The sequence below is a fragment of the Cydia splendana genome, chromosome 1 (genome assembly GCF_910591565.1).
Source record: "Cydia splendana chromosome 1, ilCydSple1.2, whole genome shotgun sequence".
NCBI lineage: Eukaryota > Metazoa > Arthropoda > Insecta > Lepidoptera > Tortricidae > Cydia > Cydia splendana.
The window spans coordinates 33,432,491-33,447,626 of NC_085960.1; the positions used below are offsets into that span (position 1 = coordinate 33,432,491).

Below are 15,136 nucleotides of genomic sequence, written 5' to 3' on the forward strand. Positions count from 1 at the left end.
GTATATAACTTATGTAATACCAAAAATATATTACATATATTAATTACATTTTATAAATGCAGTGTAGTGTGATGCGTGCTTGGAATCGGACCGCCTCACTGCATAATATCAAATAACATATTATTCATTCTTACGACTTAGGTCGCTGCTTCGTATTTTTCGCAATGGATTTGCAATAACTCATACCGAATGAGTTACTGGCGTTCGTACAGATGTCAGAATGCCATGCCATGGACGAAGTCAGCATCAAACAAATCTTCAAATCGAGTTACAGTGAAGACGCTACTCTTCCAGACGCTTGGCAAAAGTGGCAAAACTGACCGAAGGAAATATCTTTTCATATTCACGATGTTGGAATTTCGACACAATGCGAATTTCAAGTTTTTTGTGGTCAGCGACCTTGGCCTAAGGGTGTCAAATGTCGCCGGCTCCCTGACACTGTGGGGTTGCGTAATTAATATCAACCATAATTATGAAGTTTTTACTTTTAAGAAAAGTATATCTTTTTAAAAATAGGTACTATGTAGGTAGGTAAGTAGGTACCTGCTTATGCTAGTTTTAAGGGCCACATTATACGAGTAGTTGCCTAGAATAAATATTTACATTCCATTTTTATTTCATTTAAATGTAACCGGCAAGCTATTTAGCAATTTCTGTACGATGTCCGATCGTGGATAGAGTTAGACCAGATAAGTCTGCAATTATTTTGATAGCACACGCAGTGCAAGTGTTATTTGAAACGTCAAACTTCTATGACGTATAATAACACATGCACTGCGTGAGCTACCAAAATCGTTGCAGACTTGTCTTGGTGTAACTCTAGACACTAAGTGCCCCCCTCCCCCCTTGTTTGGCCCTCGCCGGCAGCTGAGTCATCATTTTTTATGCTCGTCCGCGACAGGTAATCAGCACTGTTATCACTTATCAGCGCTGCGAATGAATTCAATAGAGGTATAACCTACTAAGATAGCTAATTATACGGTTTAACTCTAACTAAAGTAATTAAAACCAAAATATTACTTTGCTAATCCGCGAAAAGCAAACCGCAAATTCGCAAAGCAAATTCGCGGATTACCAAAGTAATATTTTGGTTTTAATTAATATGGATTTCCGCAAAGTAACGCCTGATTCTATTCACTATCTAACTAAAGTATTTTAGTGATGTGTAATAAACCAGTCATTGGTCCTCTGCTGCCGGCGTGGGCCGAACAAGGGGGGGGGGGGGGGCACTAGTGTCTACAGTTAGACCCAGACAAGTCTGCAACAATTTTGATAGCACACGCAGTCAACGGTTGTTTTACTAATTTTACTAAATACCTACCTCACTGGCGACGAGGATGGAAGTCACTCGTGCGGCATGTTTTGGAGAGCCTATTAATAGGTCTCCATTTTCAAGCACTGGCCTTTTATCTAATGGCACGCGCAGCGCGCTGCCCAGCAGGTGGCAGTACGCGGCACGCAGCTATCGTGAACGGCTACTCATGCACTGCTAGTGCTTGAAAATGGAGTATCTTAGTGTTAGTATGACCCACGACAGTTTAAATTCGATTAGTTATAAGCACTTAAAACATCATTATGTAAGAATGATAGAGACACAGAAAGCGTTTCGTTGTCGTAACGCAAACGATTGGCATCTTGGCTAGGCTCTCAAAGTCCACCTACGTAAGTAATTAGTGGTTGTTTTTGGAAGGAGGCACACATATGCATACACATAAAGGCACCTATTTGTTTTTGCTAAGTTAAAACAAGTTTAAATTACATTGTGTGCACATACTGTACCTATATTGTATATTTATATTGTATTCGCACACCTGACAATTAAAATCCAATCACTATCAAATTATGCGTCAATTAATATAGTCCATCATCATTAAACTACTAAACAATTAGAATGGAATATACCAAGTAATGATACTAATGATACAATAATTAATTCATTAGGGTATTATCATCACATTATTAACTACCAACCATATGTGATACTAGTTTCTGCCCGCAACTTCGTCTGCGTTTAATGATGATGATGATTGAAATATACATAGTTAGTTTGAGGACCTTCCCCGGACCTCAAACTAACTACATACGTACATATGGGCCGAATATTCGGTAATTATTCGGTATTCGGAATAATCGGCATATTTTTCAATGTTCGTATTCGGCCGAATAGTACAATTTGAAGTGCCGAATATTTACCGAATAAACAAATTATTTTTGTAGGGTGTCCCCTAGCTGGCGCCGGGCGCGGGTGAACTTCGCTGTCAGGCATGAGACGGTTCCGTGTCTTTTCATAAACATTCCCGGCCGGTCCAAAGGGGAAGTGTCAAAAACACGTGCGCAGTGCAGATCGCGGACCTGTATGAACTTGTTTTCAGCGTTTTAAGCAGTTTTAGCCCAACCGAATATTCGGTTCGGTATGATTTGAACCGAATATTCGGCCGAATATTCTGTTCTGCAAAGTCCATATTCGCGCAGCGCAGCCCATCTCTACTTCATACCAAATTTCATCTACGAGTAAATCTACATTTTCTAGGCATTTTTTTGTAAAGTGTACCTAGCAATGCACTCACGAGAACATTCCAAAGTTGCAAAACTTTCCACATGAGAATTTCTCGGTAACTTCTGAGAATGTTCTCGAGAACGAGAATTTATTTATTTATCGTAGTTTATACCATGAATATTCACGATAGTTTAGGTGTAGTATCCTTACCCCCAGAAAATTCCGACTTTTGGTCTACCGCTTCCGGTCAGAAAATGTATGACGGCCCGGCCAAACGGTCGGACCTAGGTGTGGGGTGCTCGACCAAATGTCATAGAGGGACCCTGGCAGTTTTTGACGCCGCCATGTTTTTTTCAATATGGCTGACTTTTTTTTTTATTTTTTCAAATGTTGTCCTAGCGCGCTGAAATTTTGGTCACGGAATCTCGGGGTCCCTACATACCTATAAAATTTTTTTTTTTGAAAAATGCTACAATTGCGGGAATACTGGTCACTTTTATTTTGTATGGCAACTTTTAAACGGTGCGTGATAGGTGGGGGGTGCCCTACCAAATATAGGAGCAAATAGAGGGCCTCGAGACAAAACAAACTGCATTAAAAAAATCAAAATGGCCGACCTTTTTTTTTTCAAGTTGGTCCGAGCGCGCTGAGATTTGGCATGGCGGGAGATAGAGGCCTCTAGATTCCTATGACAAAAAATTTTTTTTGGAAAAAATCCAAGATGGTGGAACAGTAATTTCCATGTTGCAGGAATGTTCTGAGAACATTCTCTAGAACGTAGAGAAGCTTTTTGGGAATGTTCTGCAATTTGTACATTGCTAAGTGTAGCTGACTTTATGTATTTGTCGCAGTCGGATCGTATAATCCGCCGTTTTCAAAAACAGGGGCGTTTTGAAATGCGGCGGTTTAACGATTAGCCGGATTGAATGCGGCTGAATGAGAATCCGCCGGAATGTATTCGACGCCATACGTTCTTCAACACGGCTAGCCGTAATGTAATACAGCGAGTCATTAGCCGCCGCTTTGACAGTTTTTAGTTCCCATTTTTAACACTCGTGGCGCTGCCTGACAAACGCTGGGGTGTCCATCAAATCTGAAGTTCGTCGGACTGTTTCTTTACAAAAAACATTTCCTTCGCAACTTAACTAGACGGCGGCGGCTTAAGCGGGGCTCCTATTTCTGAGCGGTTTGCCCTTCGGGCATCTGAAGCTACCTAACGAACCTAACCTACCTACCTATTGATTTAGTGAGACGTCCGTGAAAACATTACACTTTGGGGAAAAAAGCGTAGGTAGGTAAGTAGGTTAGGTTCGTTAGGTAGCTTTAGATGCCCGAGGGGCAAACGGCCCAGAAATAGGAGCGCCGCTTGCAGGGCTCCGTCTATTTAAGTTGTGAAGGAAATGTTTTGGAAAAGAAACACATGCGGTGGGACCATGGTAAAAATAAATTAAATTGCAAACATTTGTCAAACTCCGGTTACGTAGGCGACCGAAAGAACTGGTCACTCTACAATCTAAAATAGTAGTACGATGCGGCTAAACGTTGGCCGCCTTATTGAAGAACGTGTCGCAATGACAATCCGGCTAATCGTCGAACCGCCGCATTTCAAAAAGCCCCTGTTTTTGAAAACGGCTAGCCGTAATGTAATACAGCGGATTATACGATCTGACTACGACATATTCAATTTTAAATCAAATTTCGGGTCGATTCGAGCCTAAATTATATGAGAATTTGTTACCTGAAAACATAGTAGTACCTACATATTATTGATCGTTTGATGTTGTTTTAAAATGAGAGCGTATCCTCAATTGTATGGCGGCGTATAGATTTGTGTGACTTTTAAACCACCACAAAATTTCAAGTTTAATGGTTAATTTAAATGCCATAAATCCGATGCTTGATTTTTACAGCTAACTGATATGATTCCAATATTACCTATATTCCAATATCGGTTTGATGTCAAGTGCACGTTCGAATTGGACTGTAAAGGCCTGTGCACACCGGATACGAGTTCGTATAGACGTGCACGTGCGCGTGCGCGTTGTAGTATACAGATCCTTATGAGAGACGGCACACCGCTTGCGTGACGTGTGCGTGTGCGGCTCCAACATTTTAGTGCACGCGCACGTGCACGTCACGCACACGCAGCCGGTGTCCTCTGGCCTTAAGTCGCTCGGTGCCGGGCGGCACGAGGGGTGATTTGCGCGACTAGATCAAAATGTATAGACTTGAATGAATTTTAAACTGAAATAAATGTCATATACTAAGAAAAAGTGACCAAGGCCTCCAGTGCCCCAGGCTGGAATCGAACCAGCGTCCTCTGCTATCGCGGCAGGTGCCTGAACCACTCGGCCACCGGGCCACAGCGACATTAGTCAAATTTTCCAAGTATATGTACTTCCTACTGAAGGCTTGTGGCGCCCCCTAGCCATCTCTAAGGTAGAACAGTATGGTTCGAACCTTCTATCTGGATCATTCTCATGATGATACCGAGCTAGCGAGAGAGATGGCGCTGCCAATCAATACTATGAAGTATTTGAACAAATTAAATTATTTTTCAGAAAATATTTTAATTTGTTTTTATCAAGTAGAAACACTACTATATAAATTATAAACTGAAATAAATGTCATATACTAAGAAAAAGTGACCAAGGCCTCCAGTGCCCCAGGCTGGAATCGAACCAGCGTCCTCTGCTATCGCGGCAGGTGCCTGAACCACTCGGCCACCGGGCCACAGCGACATTAGTCAAATTTTCCAAGTATATGCACTTCCTACTGAAGGCTTGTGGCGCCCCCTAGTTTGTTCTGTTTGTTCAAATACTTCATAGTATTGATTGGCAGCGCCATCTCTCTCGCTAGCTCGGTATCATCATGAGAATGATCCAGATAGAAGGTTCGAACCATACTGTTCTACCTTAGAGATGGCTAGGGGGCGCCACAAGCCTTCAGTAGGAAGTGCATATACTTGGAAAATTTGACTAATGTCGCTGTGGCCCGGTGGCCGAGTGGTTCAGGCACCTGCCGCGATAGCAGAGGACGCTGGTTCGATTCCAGCCTGGGGCACTGGAGGCCTTGGTCACTTTTTCTTAGTATATGACATTTATTTCAGTTTATAATTTATATAGTAGTGTTTCTACTTGATAAAAACAAATTAAAATATTTTCTGAAAAATAATTTAATTTGTTCAAATACTTCATAGTATTGAATGAATTTGTCCTGAACCCGCCACCGCCCGCCGCCCAGCTTAACGCGCCGCCGCTCGCTTGTTTCCAGTCCGCAGCCTAAAGTGTGTTGCTGTTAGTATGCCTCCCAGTGAATAAGTGATTAAGTTAACCTGCTGGTGTAGTCGGAGAGCTAGCGCCGGAAATTAGTGTACAGTAATACCGGGTGTGGCCTGTAACAAGAGCAAAATATTAAACTGTACGCTGTACTCCGCAAACTGACCAACATAGCATATTTGACGACCGGCCTGGCCTAGTGGGTAGTGACCCTGCCTATGAAGCCGATGGTCCCGGGTTCGAATCCTGGTAAGGGCATTTATTTGTATGATGATACAGATATTTGTTCCTGAGTCATGGTTGTTTTCTATGTATTTAAGTATTTGTATATTATATATATCGTTTTCTGAGTACCCACAACACAAGCCTTCTTGAGCTTACCGTGGGGCTTAGTCAATTTGTGTAAGAAATGTCCAATTATATTTATTTATTTATAGCGACTTTTAAAAATAACTTGTGTTTCGATTTTTAGTACACTTTAAAATTTATACTAAGATGCAATAATGTATTGCGAATTTCGTTGTGTTTAAGGCGTAACAAGAACAAGCAACGTCAGTTACAATGATAACGGCGTACACTTAAGATAATATTTAATTTGTATGAAAATAGGAAGTCTAAGGCAGTACCGTCTTTACCATACCATCCTCAGGGGCCCCGAAGGATAGACAGTAACAGTACGTATATTTGATTACTCATAATAAATAGCAGATGATAGTAGTTAAAATGTTAGTTTAATTAGCTTTCTTTACTTTCCAAAAGGGCCCCAAATTCCTATGCGCCCAAGGGCCCCAGCATAGTTTAAGGCGGCCCTGGTCTAAAGATCGTTTGAGGAGTACAATAGTAGTAAAGTAGACTAGGTCAGATTACAAACATGAGCCCCGCTCTGCCATTTTAAGACCGAATCGACATTAGCAAAACAGGCATCAAGTTGGTTTATAAACCTACCTCTTTCCGGGGCTGGCTTTTAGGCTATATAGGTACACTAAAGTACGGATTTTTAGACCAAATCGACATTAGCAGAGCAGGCATGGTAGGTTGGTCTATTAACCCACCTCTTTCCGTGGCTGGCTCTTAGACTATTTAGGTACAGTAAAGTAGATTAGGTCAAGTCAGAAACATGAACCCGCGCTGCGATTTTAATTTTAATTAGGGAGCCCTTCTGCATAATCATTAAGCAGACTTTGACTTCGTGTATGCATTTAATCGTGAATACATTTTGTAAAAACAGGGCAGGGCGGGTATAATTGACTGAAATGAAAAATAACGATAGAATTTATATACCTAGTATTTTGTGCAACAGGTACATAGTAAGGGTTCTTAAAATTCAAGGGCCGAAGTATCATATTTAAACGAAACGAAGTTGAGTTTTTTAAGGTTAGGCCCGAGTATACCAAGACCACAATAAATATTTTTACTAAGACAGCGGAAAACACCGAAAATTTGAAATAATATCAAAGTAAATATTGGTTTGTAGATGCCTAGAAGTCAGAATTAAAAAAAAAAACAACAGTTGCAATTGTATGAATATCCCTAAGTGTTGTCAGGCGTGGCTCACTCTGCGATTTCGTCGCATCGCTGCAAGAACATGCGGCCCACACCAATTTTGGTGTCTAGCCCTAGTAGTTGCACGGTTGCACGGGCACCCGCTCTTGCGCCACCTAGCGGTCATATCTGTCCTAATAGACGCGTTTTGTTAGAGAGTGAACCTTCTGTAGGTACCTAAGTACTACTATTTTTTCTTCTGTGGTGCTGTTAGGATCCTATTAAAAACATTGCGCCGGGGCCCCGCCCATGAAGTTGATTTTGATCTCACTGGCAGTCATTTAATCGACAAATAAGAGTGCTGCAGTAGAAAAAATACAATGTATTTTTACAACTTTTTTTATGATATAGGTGGCAAACGACCAAGGAAGGAATGCCCTGATGGTGAGCACAATTAACCATCGCCCGCAGACGGTACGGTTTTTTGCAGGATCCAGTTTTCTGTAGTATGCGTGCAGGATCCCGCAAACTGAATCCTCGTGTGAAAGTTACTATATTAGCACCTATACTACTATAACGGGATATTGCAAAAAACCGCACCCGCAAAAAACTGGATGTCAGTGAGAAACGGCTCCTATGGCGCGGCGGGATGGCGGTGGGATGGCCACTGTGTCGGTTTTTCGTCTGCACCTCAAAGGTAGTGGGCCACCGATGGTGCGTACGCATCTACACGCAGGCCATTCCATAGTGCGTGTTCTCAACCATCGCATGGCCATCTCGCTGCTACAGCACTGGGCCATCGTGTAGACGAGCCATAACCATCGCATGGGCATCTCGCTGGTCCAGCGCTGGGCCGTCGTGTAGAGAGGCCATAAGTTACATACCTATATGAATTATGTCATAAAACTTATAAGTTTTAACATAAGTAAACTACTAACTACTTAACATCACTAAATCATGCTTCAATGGCGGGATTGGCGGGTAACCTTTTTATGCCTACGTTAAATTTGCATTAAGCTGCCTGCTACCAAGAAAAACGGTTATCTTGATATTATACTAAATAGCAATGAAAATAGGTCTGTTTGTAAGGAAATTTATTTGCAATTTGACCCGTTACTACTACTACTACAAATTCTGACTTGAGCAATATTACGTCAAAATGGTTTTTGTTCGCCTCGCGCAATATATAGAGAGAGAGAGAGCGAGCTTTTACGATAAGCAATTGAAATTTGTTTTTAAATGGATTTGTTTTACAATTTCTATTCTGATATTTCCATGTTTAACAAACACATGTATTTTACTTTCTTCGTGAAATGTAGTGTTTAACTCGGGTGAAAGGCATCATTGCATCTCGGCAGAAATGAGTGCCTTTCATCCCTTGGTTAACAATCTACTATTTACGGAGTGGGTACCTATTTTAAAGTTAGGTTTTTGAGTGTAATTACCTCGACATAGTGGATTTAATATTTGAACTGCTGCAATGCGGTAAGTTAATGGGAAGAGCGATATGCGAGGACGGGGACGGCCGCCAGTCACGACCTGTAATTAAGTGGCGGTTTGTTATAATTCCATTATTTTTTTATGAAAATAAGTAGGTACTTCAATATTTAATATATACTTAACACTTTAAACTATCCCGTTTTGTACACATAATTAATGTCATGAACGGGTCTAACGCGACTTTTAATTATATTACTTTTTGACGTGATAACTAGGGCTTGCAATTCGATTATTCGAATATTCGAATATGTCGAATATTCGGCCTGTTTTGATAGGTATTCGAATATTCGGCCGCTCAGGTTTCGTATATTCGAATATTTTTTTTTACTAAAAAAAAATCTCTTTTCATCCGCTATAGTTACAGTTTCTGTGTATTTGCCGGGTATTTACAGTGAATGAGGAACGGTAGGTACCCAAATGCGAAGGAAATAATGTTTTTACTGTATTTCTCGCGATAGGCTTCGTGTATACAGTTAAACCTAACTCAATGTCAAAGGAAAAGAAATCAAAAAGTATGTTTTATTACGGTGCGGCTAATGCTTTTTGTAGATACAAGCAACGTTACGTAAATTATATCTAATCATGCACCTTTAGCTAACGAATAATCCATCCAGTAGTTGGCCAACTTTTTCCCTTAAATATTCCAATACCTATTATATAATTTATATACATAATAGCCGACCATTTAGGAATCAAAACTAAACTTGCCAAGACAAATAAAGTCAATAAAGATTTAAAATACAATGGAATTAAAGGCCATTTTACAGGCCTTATTTAATTTAAATCAGAAAATGATTACCTATTAAAATTATTTTTCTCTTACATACGTGTTTGGATGGTTAAAGTAATATTAATTCACGCAACGACGCATTTATAATATTTTACCTAGAAATATTGAAAACGTCAATTTTTTGCCATTAACTTGCTTTTATAAACGTGGGCGTCTCAGAATAGGATGATAAAATCTAGTCAATTAAGTGGATTTCAGCAAAATATCATTCGTTTGAGCAATATGTGAAAAAAGCTTTTGAATAAAACGATAATAAACCGATTTCTCGGTCCTTTTCTTATTTTTTAAAAATATTCGAATAATTATTCGAATATTCGAATATCTCATCAGAAAAAGTCGAATAATCGAATATCTGAAAGTTTCGAATATTTGCATTCCCTAGTGATAACGTCATAAATCGATGAACACCGGTATCATGCACGAAAAAGTGTCACGTTGTGGACAGATCTCCATGGTAACGTTGTGGACAAATCTCCATGGTAACGTTACGTAATGTAATGGTAATGTTTTCTTATGACGTTATCACGCAAAATTATCGTCCGTAAATCGACTTTAGAATAAAATAGAATAGATTTATTCGTAAGCACAAACAATCGATATAATACATGATATAAAAGAAAACACAAAATAAGATACCTACACAGATACAGACAACCATATTTTTTCCTCTTTTTCTTTATTTTTTTTTTTTATGAACTTCAATCGCATTAAACCCGTTACTGGCATTAATTATTTAATATGGGTTCTTGGTTTAAAATATACATATAAGCCAATTCGAACGTACCTAAAAGTACATTAATATCTGATGAATGATGAAATTTAGTTGTCGGGCGTCTTCTCGCGCCAATAGGTACATGTACGTACAAGTAAGATCATTTATACTTAAGTAGCGTATACACACACCCACATACACACACACGCACACACACCACTGTATACACACCACTGTATACACACACCCACGCACACACATCACTCCTTAAATATCAATTCCACTTACGCATATATTTTTCTCCTGAACCTGTTATATTTTTGATTGTAATTTTTTTTGTATTTTCCTGCATGCACTTCTTGTACCTACTTAAATCAATCTTATATTTGAAAATGTCAGCAAAAACGTCGTTCACTTCGGTGCGGAGCTAGCTTTGTCATCTATTCCCATTTGTCCCCGCCGTACGTGACCGCCACCATACTAGAGGCGGGGACAAATGGAATGATTTATATAAAACCACCTGTGCCCGGCGGGGACAAATAGGAATATACCGAGAAACGAGTTATAAGGAAAAGCCTTCAATGAATACCCGTCACCGCCGCACGTACACGGTGAACCGGCCAATTATCGAAAACCTGGATGTTGCCGAATACCGGCTAGACAAGGGTAGTCTAACAAGCATGTGTTCAATGACTGGGCCTTGTTCACATACGAGTACAATCGACTGCAAATTGGACGGGTAGCTAAGCCTATTGAAGAACAAAGGTACCGTAAAATCAGGTAACTTTAGTCCACAACTTACTACTATGGTCCAAATTCAAGTTAAATACAGTAAAATATGTATTTAAGTATTTTTCAAATTATGTTGAGTATATAATATAAAAAGAGTATTAGTGTATCTAAGCTCCAAAATAAATCAACGTTAAAAAATGGTCCATAGTTGTACTTAAGGACTAGGTATAGTTATCTACCTGATTTTACGGCAGCAATTTTTAAATGCATTTCGTAAAGGTAGAGATGCGAAAAGTAAAAACAGAAAATTAGTAATTCAGCCTATATACATTCCATTGCTCGGCACAGGCCTCCTCTCGCGCGGCTTGGGCTATAGTCCACACGCTAGCCCAATGCGGATTGGGGACCTCATATACAACTTTTGTATTTCTTCGCAGATGTACTGCTGGACTACTGGTTTCCTCACTATGGTTTTCGTCATCGAAAAGCAAGTGGTAATTAAATATCAAATGCATGATGCCGGGCAACTAGATTTATAATACATTTTTTCACGGTTAAGAAATAGGTATGTTTTCCCGCGTCCCTTCAAAATCTTTTAAGTGTTATATATATTATATAAACAAGTATTTTTACGAACCACATATGTAACATACGTTTTTAAAGGAACTATTAGTTATATAAACAATAATATTACTTTTCCCATTGCTATAAGTACTATAAGTAGGTGACCTATAATCACAAACATTGCTACCTTTGGAGGACCCGTAGGAAATCGCCTTTTCATACAAACGTAGTCCTCATTTTCCTCTCTGGATATTAACATTATTGAAAATATTTTGACACAATTTGTTTTATATCAACCACAGCTATGCCCCACATTTGACTTATTTCGCATTTTTAATTATTATAAGAGTTAGGAGCATATAAAATTTTGTATGAAATCTGTTTTTCGCACCCAATTTTTACCATAATCATAAAATCGAAAGAAAGTCAAACGTAGGGGTAACTTTAGCGCATAGCTATGGTTAATATACCTATACATCCAATTATGTAAAAATATTTTCCATAATGTCAAATCCAGATAATCCAGATGTTTTCCATAATCCAAAATATCCAGAGAGGAATATGGGGACTACGTTTATATGGAGAAACGGCCGTCCCCTTTCCTCTTAAAACTAACAAGGAAGCAAACTAAAACAAAACAAGGGGAAAAACAGTTGAAAAGCTTCAAAAAACTGTTTGTTCTTTGTTTCCACACGCAAGTCGGCGTTTAGAGCTAATTGCCACTTGTCGTAACGGAACACATGTCGTTTATCATATACTCGATCGATAATCTATTAGGACTTCTGACTCAACCAAAGTGGAACATTTGAATTTTATAACCTGTTAAATCCGTTTTTGAAATTAATTTATTTTTAACTTTAATAGGGTAATTCGCCAGTAACTGGCCACCTGTTAGTACCTGGCCACCCTAAACTAAAAATGAATTGTATTCACCTATAAACAGAATTCATTTTAGTATAAAGTTGCAATAACTGGCCACCTTATACTAAAATTAATTATGGTTATAGGTGAATATAAGTGAATATATTTTTAGTTTAGGGTGGCCAGTTACTAACAGGTGGCCAGTTACTGGCGAATTACCCTATCTAGGTATAAAAGTAGGTACAAAATTCTCTATTTTCAATGATCCCATTTCTATTTCACTCTCAGCGCATAATAATAACCAAACGCCTTGTCTGTAATTTTCTGTACAAAACAGTCTGCCGATATTTGCGGGGAGGGGCACGTCAAATGTAGGTAAATATACGTAACGTAAATAAGTTTTTGGCAAAAATTTCATTTTTGGTACAAGCTTTTATCGCTGACTGTACTTTTCTTACGACAGACAACTAATACTCATCGAGACAATTCTAAAAACCCCTAACACAATTGGTTTGCGTTGTTTCATCACAGAGTTCCTATGGCCACCTCCTGTCTCCATCATCAGATCAGCTCGATGGTACCATAATATTGCATTGACATCCTATTTATACATGCAAGCAAAATTTCAGCTCAATCGGAAACCGGGAAGTGGATCAAATTTAACTTGCAAGATTTGATTACAGACAGACAACGGGACAGGTGAAAGTAAATAAAAGCTTGTAAAATGCATAATGACCATTGGTCATAACATAGAGTTTCGACAAAGGGGAACGCCTGTTAATGACTACTCCGTTGGGTTATATCCTCCAAGCTCTTGAGCGAGATGTACGTACAGTCAGTATTAAAAGTAGCGGATCATAACTGTTTACCATTCTCTAATACCATAACTACAGATATCCAGTAACGGATATTGCATGAAGGAGGTCATAAGAGGGTCACAAATCGCAAAAGCAGCAGTGAAGCGCTTGGAGAAGATTTGGAGAAACAGGAATATATACCGCCACACGAAAGTCCGACTTATGCGCACCCTTATCTTCTCCATATTCCTCTACGCCTCTGAGACATGGGTATGGAAGCCACGTGTGAGAGCAAAAATAGACGCATTCGAGATGTGGTGCTGGCGCAAAATGTTGGGCATATCCTGGACGCAACGCCGCACCAACGCGTCTATTCTCGAAGAGCTACATATTACCACCCGGCTTTCAACTACATGCTTCCAGAGAATGTTGACCTTCTTTGGCCATGTGGCCCGCCAAGACCCGTCCAGCTTTGAAAAGCTCGTTCTGGTTGGGTGCGTTGAAGGGAGAAGGAGTAGAGGCAGGGCTCCAACTCGGTGGTCTGATGCCATACGCGACGCTACGGGCGTCAACATCCAGGGGTCAATACAGCTGGCCCAAGACAGGGGGGTTTGGAGAGCGGTGGTGAAGAACTGCACTCCTGATGGTCACGACCCTCAGCCTTGAGGAACCGACTGAGAAGAAGAATACCATAACTAATAATAAAATAGATGTCTACGAAACTCAACTATGTTGCTTAAATTAGCAACTTTTGAAGCCGTTTTGTTTTAGCAATATTTAAGCAACTTCCAGAGACACATCAGCCGGCCTAGCCAAGGTTACAATCGCTATCGCTTCGACAACGACAAGCATTATGTCTCTCTATCACTCTTTCATATTAGTGTGACAGTGACAATTGCGTTTCGATCGCTACGGAGCGTAAGCGATTGGCATCTTGGCTATGCGGCCAGTTGTTTTGTTTATATGTTTAATACGTATATTTTTTCAGATTTATATATTTATAATTTTCCAATAATTGCGAAGACCTCTTATTTTAAAAGCAATATTCCCTATTTTTAGACAGATAATATTACTAAGCAATTTTCTATTTTCTTTACTTTTGGGACCAGCATGCACGGCCCCGTGTGTTTCTCGCCTTATTTCACGGGAGCAATTTTATAGAGTTTAAATATTACACAGTAGTCTAAGAGCTAGCCCCCGGAAAAGGTAGGTATATACAATTTATCTAACCACTCACTTGATATTTTTCAGTGAACTATATTTGTTATAATAAAATAAGGATGACAGCTGGTAGCTAAAAGCACGGGGACTCACATGCACTGACAGTTCATTTTTATATAGAGTAGCTGTCATGCAAAATATTTGTAGACATTTTTCGGAAGTTAACATAAATTTATTTAGTAATAAAAATACAGTTATATACCGGGTGTGGCCTGTAACATGAGCAAAAAATTAAACTGTAGACTGTACTCCTCATATTGACCAACATTTGTTCAGCGACTTTTAAAAATAACTTGTGGTTTGATTTTTAATACACTTTAAAGTTTATTCTAAGCCGCAATGTATTGCGAATTTTGTTATGTTTAAGGCGTGACAAGCAACGTCAATCACAATGATATGGCGTGGCGATGGAATGGACGCCCATTGAAGATAATATTTATTTTGTATGAAAAATAGGGAGTCTATATACTTCATAATTTTTAAAAGTTGTTGAACAAAAGTGTCACGGTTTGAGGAGTACAATCTATGTTTTAATTCTTTGCTCGTGTTACAGGTCACACCCGATATAGGTATTTCTTCAAATATTTTTTGAATTAAGCCCAAACAAAAGAGACTTGAATTCGACGCGAGAGATATGCTTAAAGCAGTGGGCGACACTTCTCCTTTCGGGCATTCTCGGCTCCGTTCGGCTCAGCATTGCTC

At 39.4% G+C, this 15,136-nt stretch overlaps 1 long non-coding RNA gene across 1 annotated transcript in view; it reads right to left on the minus strand.

Moving 5' to 3' along the window:
• The window catches only part of LOC134793947 (uncharacterized), a 129,290-nt gene that overhangs the window by 19,656 nt on the left and 94,498 nt on the right, over positions 1-15,136 (minus strand). The window lies entirely within an intron of this gene.